Source organism: Diadema antillarum, unplaced genomic scaffold (genome assembly GCF_040938485.1).
Source record: "Diadema antillarum isolate AM-2024a unplaced genomic scaffold, OU_Dant_1.0 seq00002089_RagTag, whole genome shotgun sequence".
Classification (NCBI taxonomy): domain Eukaryota; kingdom Metazoa; phylum Echinodermata; class Echinoidea; order Diadematoida; family Diadematidae; genus Diadema; species Diadema antillarum.
In genome coordinates, this window is record NW_027272735.1 from 1 (window position 1) to 10,428 (window position 10,428).

Sequence of the window (10,428 nt, forward strand, 5' to 3'; positions counted from 1 at the left end):
CAGTGCATGTATTGCAGTCGCTATAATATAAACTTCGTAAACTTTCCTTTAATCCTATGCGTTATAACAAAACAGATATGGATTGCGTTTGTTCGGAGCATTATTATTGCCCCCGAGGGATCTCAACTCTGCGCTATAATCTCTAGACTCTCAGTCCAAAAGGTCGTAGCAAAGAGTTCAGATCAAATAAATCAATATCAATAATGTCCCGAAAAGCAGTCCATACCTGTTGAAAAAAAAAAAACCAAACAAACAAAACGAACGGTACGTTTCAAAACTCGAAAACATCTCTGCTTGAAATCTTTGTGTGTGTGTGTGTGTGTGTGTGTGTGTGTTTGTGTGTGTGTGTGTGGTATTTGTGTGTGTGTGTGTGGTATTTGTGTGAAATTTCGACAATCTGCTGTCTTAGAATCCCAGCAGGAGTTTTATTTACTCACCGACTAAACCGCACCCAACACCATAGAATTATGAGTATGACTTTATAACAGTTGTTCGAGCTCATGACTCTCTTGTGAAATTTCGTACGCAACATGACGTTGATGGTGCCATTTTTTTTCTGATCAGACCTTTTCCCATGTTTTTTGTTTTGTTTTGTTTTTGTTTGCTCCTTCAGTACTGAATCTGTCTGACGACGTTGCAGGCGCAACCTTCATGGCGATAGGTGGATCCTCGCCGGAACTATTTTCCTCTCTCATTGGTAAGGCATCGTTGAACCAATCCGTAGAAAAGTTTGTCCTTCTCCTGACCTGAAGCCGGACAGCTAGCTCTCTCTCTCTCTCTCTCTCTCTCTCTCTCTCTCTCTCTCTCTCTCTCTCTCTTTGTAGCTTAGAAATTTTTATACATATCATAACTCTTTGATATCTCATAAGTCTTTGCGAACTGACAGGATAAGGTTAAGAGTGCCGAGCCAAGATTGAGAAACGCATCACAAGTTCCTTCCGTGTCAGAGTTTTTGACTGATGGCCAGAATTCTGAAGAGTAAACTTGATGAGGGTCCAACGATCCCAAAGGGTAGTAGTTGATATTGTAGGGCCTACTTTCCAAAATTTACTTACAAAGTCGTTAACAAAATATTTCTCTCTTGTTTCGTTCTTTTTATTACTTCGTACAATTCTAATAGGTTTCTTCACAAATGGAACTAGAAAACCCATTGCTATCATAACACGACGCCAAAAGGAAATTCACTCGAATAAGATTGGAAAGGATATGGTCATGGGGACATTTCACAAAGTCTTTGTAATCATTATGATTAATTGTATTTACTGCAGTTAATGCAACACCTTTAAACCATATTATTTGCGGTTAAGGTTGGTTGTTTTCTGAGCTCTATCACGGCTACTGTATGCATTACCATTACAACCAATCCCAAAATTTGAGGTTCTAAGCATAAATGTCGCTGCTGTCTAAGAAGATTATGTGTTATAATAACGATATTGTTATGTTGTGATGTGGTTTATTGCCTTAACCTATAACGAACAGATCTAAACAGCGTGGAAACCATCGCAACAAAAAGCAAACAAAAAGAAAACAAAAGACAAAATAAAGACAAAAAAGCAAAGCAAAACATAATTAAACAAATCAAAACCAAAGACAAAACTGTGAAAGTGCCTGCGACGCTTAAAATGCCCTTAGAAGACAGTTGTGTGTACCATTATGCCATTGTGTGTGCATTTCGTGTACGGTACTATTGTTGTTGCAAAAATGCACCATTATACACTCCAATTGTAAAAGACATTTCGAAGAGTTAAGTAACGTGTAAGAGGATTATCATTTCTTTTTTTAACGCTTGGTCTGTTATTTATGTCTGATTTGGGTACATTTTGTTATTCATGTTGATGTCTGCCTGTAGTTGCTTTGTGTTGTCTTCATTCTCTCCGGTAAATGTATAGTGTCTGGACAGCATGCAGTAATATAGGCCTAAACATGCAGCGACTAAGACACCTTAGCTCCATAAGTGGTAATTCTATATCCCATTGAAATCGACAATGATGCCTGCATTATTGTAACTCCGGGATGGAAAGGTTGTTGAGTTTCATACAATTAGCAATACTGCCCCAGAGTTGTTTGTTATGCATGGGTATTGTAGTTGTGTGTGTGTGTGTGTGTGTGTGTGTGTGTGTGTGTGTGTGTGTGCGTGTGTGTGTGTGTGCGTGTGTGTGTTTGTGTGTATGTGTGTGTGTTTTCCTCGTGGGCTGAACGACGTTTGCTTCGCAGGACTAATTGTGAGGCGCAAACCTCAATCTGCACATTTATACTTATTGAAAGTGATTAACAGTGTAATCTCCCGAGAAGAAACTGCATGGCAATTCAAATGGCGGACATCGAGTGAACCCCTCCCCCAACACTCACACGCTTACAGTGTGCAGGAACACATCCATACTCAATTACACAATAAGTCATGTGGACTCATATACACACACATATTACGCACATCCCAGGTAGGCCAATATAGGCTCCATTATAAAATGACGTTATTTGAATGAGAAATGTGCAGAGCCATTCAAGCCATTCAGAGGTTTGCGGGAGTCTTAACTTTACAAAGTTATATCCCTAGGAAAAAATATGTCAATGTAATTCGTTGAAAACAGAATATATATATGTATATATATATATATATATATATATATATATATATATAACAATCTGGTAATGCATTTTTGGCTGATAAAGCATGAGTTTATTCGACTCAAATTTTCGGCGTCCTACGCCTTCTTCAGGAGTCTTGTTTAGATATATATATATATATATATATATATATATATATATATATATATATATATATAATCAACTCAAACTGACTGTCTGCAGCTGTGGGCAGAAGTCAGCAATCTATTTTCAACAAATTACATTGACATATCTTTTTTCCTGGGGATATAACTGTGTAAAATTAAGACTCCCGCAAACTGATGGAGCTTTCCTGTACCATTTTGTATGTGTATATAATGGGCTCGACACCAGGTAGGCGTTCCTTTGGTGACTGTCCATTTGTGCTTCTTATACAATGTTTGTGTCAAGACCCTGGGGAGCTCTCACGCTTGTTTGTTTTTTGCTTATTCTATTGTTTTATTTTCCTTTCCGCTTTCCCTCGAAACCAGCCGTATTCATCATTCGGAACGACATAGGCATTGGCACAATTGTCGGCTCAGCTGTGTTTAACGTGCTTTGTGTCATAGGGCTTTGCGGAGTGCTTGCTGGACAGGTAAGCATTATGATAGGCCCAGGGCATTAGCGGGCCATGAAACTTAAAATAAAAGCTTATATTTTGGTGGCCACCCGATCGGGCAGCTACAAATTAAAGTAAAGTTTTATATTTTTTCTTTATTTTGGGCCGCTACTTTTCTTATTTCGGGCCACCATAATTCATAATTCAAAGGCTTATTATACTAGTAGTGGCCCGAACGAGCCATCAGAGAAAATGTAAGAGTTGAGCCTATGCTACTACTAATCGCCTGCACTATTCATTTTATTTGTAACCTATAAGATACTGGGATAATTCTATTGCAGAAATCATCATCTGGTTTGCATTAAGTTAGCATCTCTAGATTTCGCTGTTAAGCTTTTTATTTGAGAAAATCAAAATTAAACCGTAAAATTGAAAAGCTATTGAACTACATATCTATTTGCTTAATAGTGTCTCGTATTTTTCTAATCATATTTCCGCTATTATGCTTTATGCTTTGTTGTATTTACATTATGGACTGAAGTTTAAACGAAATGAAATCATGTTTCACATAATTTCAATTTCAATTTCAATTCATTTTCATATTTCTCGATGAAAAATTACATCAAATATAACAAAATTAAATGAAATACATGACATACATAGAACATTGCAAATATATAAAACATAGTGGTCGATCTGTTAAGTTTGGAATCTGTGAATGAATGCTAAAGAAATATGAAGGAACCTACTTAAAAGCGACCTTGTTGAGCGTAGGTCCCAGTTAAAAACGAGTTTAAGATTGAGAAGGGGAGCACGGGTACAACAATGACCGGAACATAAGAGAAAAACAAAATCAAAAAGTACAATTATACAGTTATATAACAAATTCTTCTCTAGAAGAACATAATGTTCCGATAAACAATTGAATACAGTTTTATATCGATAAATGAGAGAGTGTCTAGATTCACTGTATACTTACACAAAATCAAAAAAGAAATTGATGAAAAATGAACAAATTTATGAAGCCAAGGAGCTTTAAGCTTCAAAATGATGCCAGTCAACAGGACTCCATCTAGAGTTTGGAAGTATAAGGTTTTTAAAATTTTGCAGACAAAACCAACAATGAAATGAGCAACAAAGAGCTCAAATAAATGAAGGAGTTTTATTTGTTTATTTTTTATTATCAACAGTAAAAATTGGATGATGTAGAAGAAATAATCATATTATGGTCGGCAGAAACGTGATTTCGAGGACTTTTACAGGCGAATTTTTGCCTCTTCATATGCAATTTTCTCTCTCTCCCTCTCTTTTCTCTCCCTTTCCCTTTCTCGTTTTTCTGCCCCCCAACCCACCCACACACATACTTTTAGAAGGAAATGAAAACGAAAGATAGTGTGACATATTTACGGATGCCTTGGGTCTCCCTCTCCCTTCTTTGATTTATATCCAACAATATTATCTTGTTTTCCTAGCGTCCTGATTTGCTTCAATTTCTCTTAATATTTGTTCGTCATATGTATATATAATATATATATATATATATATACATTATATACATATATACATACGTATTATATATATATGCGAATTAACCTTCAATTTATTGTGTTAGTCCTTGGAAAACATGATTATGTAATACACCAGGAGCTTTGCTGGAAAACAAAAATGGTTTCCCGAAGGCCTTTTCCGGCGGAATAGTCAGCAATAAAGAGGCAAGCAAACAAACAAACAAATTTAACAGATCTTTGCTGTGAGGGTTACACACTGACGCTAAAAATATTCGATGTGATCCTTGCAATGCCGTATCGTCTCTTCTTGTAACAGGTGATCGTTTTGTCATGCTGGCCTTTAACGCGGGACAGCTTTGCCTACATGGTGTCAATTGTAGGCCTTGTACTGGTGGTCCAGGACGGTAGCGTGGACTGGTGAGTTTGTTAGAACACCCTCTTGTTTAACCCGCTCGGGACTAGGACTTCAATAGATAATTATATACCATCGACGATCAAATGAGTCAGATACTGTATTCCAAATGGTTGGGAATACGCAATATTCTTAGACACAGAATGCACGCAATGCCAAAGATAACGTAGTACTCGTAGGCTTATAATTGACTTACAACAGTCTAGCAACTTCATCCCCATTCCCTCCCCCCCCCCCCCCCAAAAAAAAAAAAAACCACCAAACAAACACACAAAACAAAACCCGCAAAACAAAACAAAACAAAAAATAAAACAAAACAAATAAAACAAAACGAAATAAAACAAAACAAAACAAGACACCATCACCCGCCATCACCACAACCACCATCAACACTACCAACACAAAAACACAACCACCATCTTCATCACCACCACCAACACCACCACCACCACCAACAACAACAACATCAACAACAACAATTAACACCAACAACAACAACAACAAACAACAAAACAAAAACAAATAAACAAATAAAACCGGGCCGGAACCAGTAAGTCTAGCAACTTAAAGGACAAGTACACCTTCATAAACATAAGGCTTGAGAGAATGCTAGCAATATTAGTAGAACACATCATTGAAGTTTGAGGAAAATCGGACAATCCGTTCAAAAGTTGAAAAGACTACTATGCAGCTGTAGCTTGTGATGTCTCATGAGTACAACAATATAAAGAAAGAATAAAGGAAATTCAACATATTTCCATTTTCTCACATAACAAAAGAACACTCGACTTCCCTCTTTCAGAAGGCAGGGGAATAATATTACCCTTAACATATGTCAGTAGCGAGTCGAAGAACTGTGCATTTTATTCAAAAGTAAAGTTTTGTGAAATTTTCTTTTATTTCTTATAGAGTTGTACGCATGTGACATCATACACTGTAGTAGTCTTCTCTTCCAGCAGTGACTGCGCAGATACTTGAAATATTCGTAACTTTCGAAGGGATGTCCATTTTCCTCAAACTGTCACTGATGTGTTCTACTAATATTGCTGCATTCTCTCAATCCCTTATGTAAATGTATATGAAGGTGGACTTGTCCTTTAATCACGTGTACAGGTATTCATGGTGCATAATGTACTACCAGTAGTTTTTCTGGGGCTTGCACCTACAGCATATGAGTGTGATTGAAATTGCCTGCCATCTCACACACAGGGGATGGGAATTGAATGGAAAGGAAGAAACGGTTGGCTGGTTAAGCACGTCGGTAATACGGACTTGCTCCACGGCACACAGGCCCATGTGTGGGCACAGTGGATGCTCTGTCCTGGGCTCATGCAAGTAGGAATGCTGTAGCAGGACGCTTGTGGGCCTTGAGTCTCTTGCTATCATTTGTGGGCCTGCCGAGTGTCTCGTCCCCGAGGTATTGGAGTGCAGAGAAAAGCAAACACATCAGACATTTTTTACTGCCATATATTAAATCAACAATTCAGGCTGGAAAGGCAGCAGTACCGTTACTTTACAATAATAATGAGATTCCAAGTGTATGCAAACAAAACAGAAGATACGAATCCATGTAAGAATTATCTACTCCTCATAATGTTTAATGACTCTGGTCGTTTAGATCACTATTCATAGTGAGAAACATGTTCAGAAAGAAGTGAAAGTACTATGATCACAAATATCAAAGAGGGGAAAAAACAGACATGAGACTGCTATCATTTTATATCAGAAGAGATTGACTTTATGGTGGCTTCAACAAACAAAGTATAAATACAGTGCATACTTGTCAATTATGATTTTACAAGCCAATATGTCATAAATTTTGCAATACAGAGTTGAAGAGATGAGAGGTACACTTGCGTGTTAGGAAAAAAAACAACAACTCCTTGCCGTGACTGGGGAAAAAAAAAGAATCCCTCATATATCATCATTTACGATTTAACTTAGTTCTGTTTGTATATGATTCAGCTGTTAACTATTGGTATTGAGTATGATAACTGTTAAATTTTGCAGGTTATAGTTAATGAGATGCTTTTGTTTCATATGTTTGTGTCAGGCCTTGGTCCTCTGCAAGATCACGTACAATGCCCCAGCTGGAGCTGAGCCACCCCCACCTGGGGGTGAGGAGCGGCGGAGGAGGTGCGACCGCTGGTGGAGGGGATGCAGGGGATGGTGGAGGTGCGTTGATAGGGAGCAAACGAGGGATGCCATCCTGCATCATTTCCGTTGTCCCCTACTACCCCCCCCCCACAACATTTAATGCTGACATGTATTTTAATTCATATGCCATGCTCAATCATTCAAGCCGACATTTTGCTACCTTACATAGCTTGTGCGTACTTTCTGTCCCCCCCCCCCCCCCCCCCCCCCCCCCCCCCCGAGTGATGTTTAGCCTTCATATTTCATTTTGCCCGAATGTTCACTGTCTTGAATAACATTGAACGTTGATGCTTTAGTGAGCTCAAGTGCTCATATTGAAATGTTCCTGTGACTACTTCAGTGACTGAGTCAACAGATGCTCAGCAAAGGACATTGCAATTGTAGTTAAACCCACTATGGTAAATGGCAAAATAGAGTTATGTCAACCCCTTGAATTCTGTATTGTGAGAGCAAACAAAAATAAATGATACAAAGTGAATGCAACATAAAATGTTGCCCACCCAGTCAATAGAATTGACATTTTCTTTTCACTTGATATTTTACGGCAGAGTAAAACTTCACTTCATGCTTCTCTAGACTTTCAAACATATTTTGATAAAGAAACAGTTCATCAAGTAAAATTGAATTGGAATTAAAAAGATCAGAAACATTTATTGGTGCTTGTAAACTAGGCACATTGCACGTTGACGCTGCTACAGGTGTACTATCAGAAGCGAGCTTTATATATGTTTTTCTTTATCTGTTTAAGAAACATGGATGTGCATGAATGTATGCATGGTTCTTTTTTGCCAACCATAGCGAGTGGAATACCAACTGCATTAATTTCATTCCATGCATGAAGCGGCCCTAATGTAGCATGTTGCTAATATACAGCCGTAGTTCATTGGTAGATGGACTCGTATGAATTTGTCACTCACACACAGGAGAATATATGTCAAAGGATAAGAATCAGTTGTAAATGTAAAGAGAGAGCAAATACAAGGTGTGAATGAAAATTTGAGTTAGTGTTACAAAGCAGTATTTGCATGAACACTATGGTAGTTGTAAGTCAAGGTCAAAGTTCATTCTATGTAGTTTAAAGAAGAACATTTTCTTTAAATCATAACTCAGCAAGAATTGTCCAGTGAACATGCCAGGTAAAATATTGAAAATGAAACAGTACACTGCTTGAAAGTACAGCTCCAAGGTGAAAGGTGAAAGGTTAGTATTAAAGGTTACCAAATTAATAGAATTTCATTTTTAAGCCACATATTCTATTTGGCATGTGCAATGATAATGCTTTCTTGGTGCTATACATGTAGATAGGAATAGATTGAAAAATAGTTCGTCTGTGCTGACCTAGAGTGGGTGAAAGGTCAGTCTGTGGTCACTGGTCCAGATCGATCAGTGAACTTCATTAAAATGCAAGGAAAGGTCATGTAAAATGTATGACACATTTAATGATTACATGAGAAGTGGAGTCGTGGAAGTCAACTGTGCACTCCAATTGCTCTGTGCATAATTATGTGTATAATTTATTCTATACATATATTTATAGCTGCAGGTAAAACACTTAAAGAAGCTGTTAAATTGAAGTATTTTTTAATGTTCTAGAAGTGAGATAGTAAACTTGGATTGATAGCAAAGTTGAGTGTCATTTAATTGGACATTAAAGTGTCACAACTTCATTATACTGTGAAGAAATCCGCCCACCCCCAACTCACACACATGTGATACTACCAGCACAGTTCATACTGGTCTGCTTTGAGTTGAATATAGAAATTGGGTCATTGCACGGCAGTCTTAAGGTGGTGTTACACCCATGAAATCTCTGAAACCATACCCTCTAAATCTATGAAAAGGGTAACAGAAGACCGAACAAAGAAATGGGATAGCTTGCAATAAAAGTTACATCATTGTGTTCAATCAGTTGTGTTGTGATACCCTTGTGAACGAACCTGACAAGTTTGCTGTTAAAGGGATGGCTAGTACAAAAATTTGTAACTGATCAGTGGGAATCAGTGGAATGCCGGGAGGATGATCGTTCCAATTCTGGTGGGATTTATTTAAGAGTGCATTATATATCTGTTGTGTGAAAATTATTTGCTTCAGAAATGGTCTCATCTATTCAAGTAATGTGCAGTTTAATGTTTCCAGGTTAGCATGCCTGTACAGTGATGGGGCGATTAAACTGTACATTACTAGGATATGAGACAATTTTGAAGCAAATAATTTTCACACAACAATAGATATAAAATGTACTCTTAAATGAATCCCACAAGGATTAGAACAATCATCCCCCAGCATTCCCAGTGATTCCCACTGATCAGTTTTACCAGCCATCCCCTTTAAAGTACATGCAGATTTAATTGGGAAATAGTTTACACGTATACACTGTCAAATTGTATTATTTGAATGTGAATTGCTGTTTTACAAATAAACTCAACAAAAAGTAACTGGGCAAACCAAAGAACAGACAGATGGATACAACTGTAGGTTTAATAACAAACTCATACGGTATCTAATTCCCACTTCCATTGCTCTTATTTGCATGATTTGTGTTTGCATGTGTGTGTGTTGGGGGGGGGGGGGGGGGGAGAAGTCTTTCAAGCAGAAAGTGACTTCACTCCTGTGTGGAATAGTTCAGCTCACAAACAAGCAAAACCAGTTCATGCGTAACATGATATCAACCAAGCCTCCAATTCTGAATGACCTCGATAGCATGCCTTTTATCATGCAGTATTTTTGTTTGTTTGTTTGTTTTTATCAACTTTCACTGATGTGTTCTGCTAATATTGCTGCATTCTGGTAGTCCTTATGTGTATGAAGGTGAACTTGCCCTTTTAAAACTGTCCTAAAAAATTCCCTGGTAACTCTGGAAATTCTAGTCAGAATATTAGCCCCCCAGCCTCATTATTTTGACATGTATGCCTCCAGCAGTAGGTTAGTATGTTTCTGCTCAAATTGTTGCAGGAGATGAAGATGGTGATGAAGAAGGAGGCGATGATGGTGGTGGCGGTGGCGGTGGTGATGGCGGCGATGACGATGGAGACGAAGATGGACCCATCCGGCGGTGGAGGAGGAGGAGGAGGAGGCATCGGTGGTCTCAAGTGAGTGGTCATCTTCATCCTAGCAATATGACAGTATGACAATATAATGATAAAGAATATGAGGATGATAATGATTGTGCTGATGATATCTGATGATGG

At 38.0% G+C, this 10,428-nt stretch overlaps 1 long non-coding RNA gene across 1 annotated transcript; it reads left to right on the top strand.

Annotated features, from left to right (window-relative positions):
• Positions 1-509: 509 nt before the first annotated feature.
• LOC139713894 (uncharacterized) lies at positions 510-5,079 on the top strand. Its single transcript, XR_011709656.1, has 3 exons — positions 510-697; positions 3,096-3,199; positions 4,988-5,079. It is a non-coding gene; the product is annotated as an uncharacterized lncRNA (long non-coding RNA).
• The last annotated feature ends 5,349 nt before the right edge of the window (positions 5,080-10,428 follow it).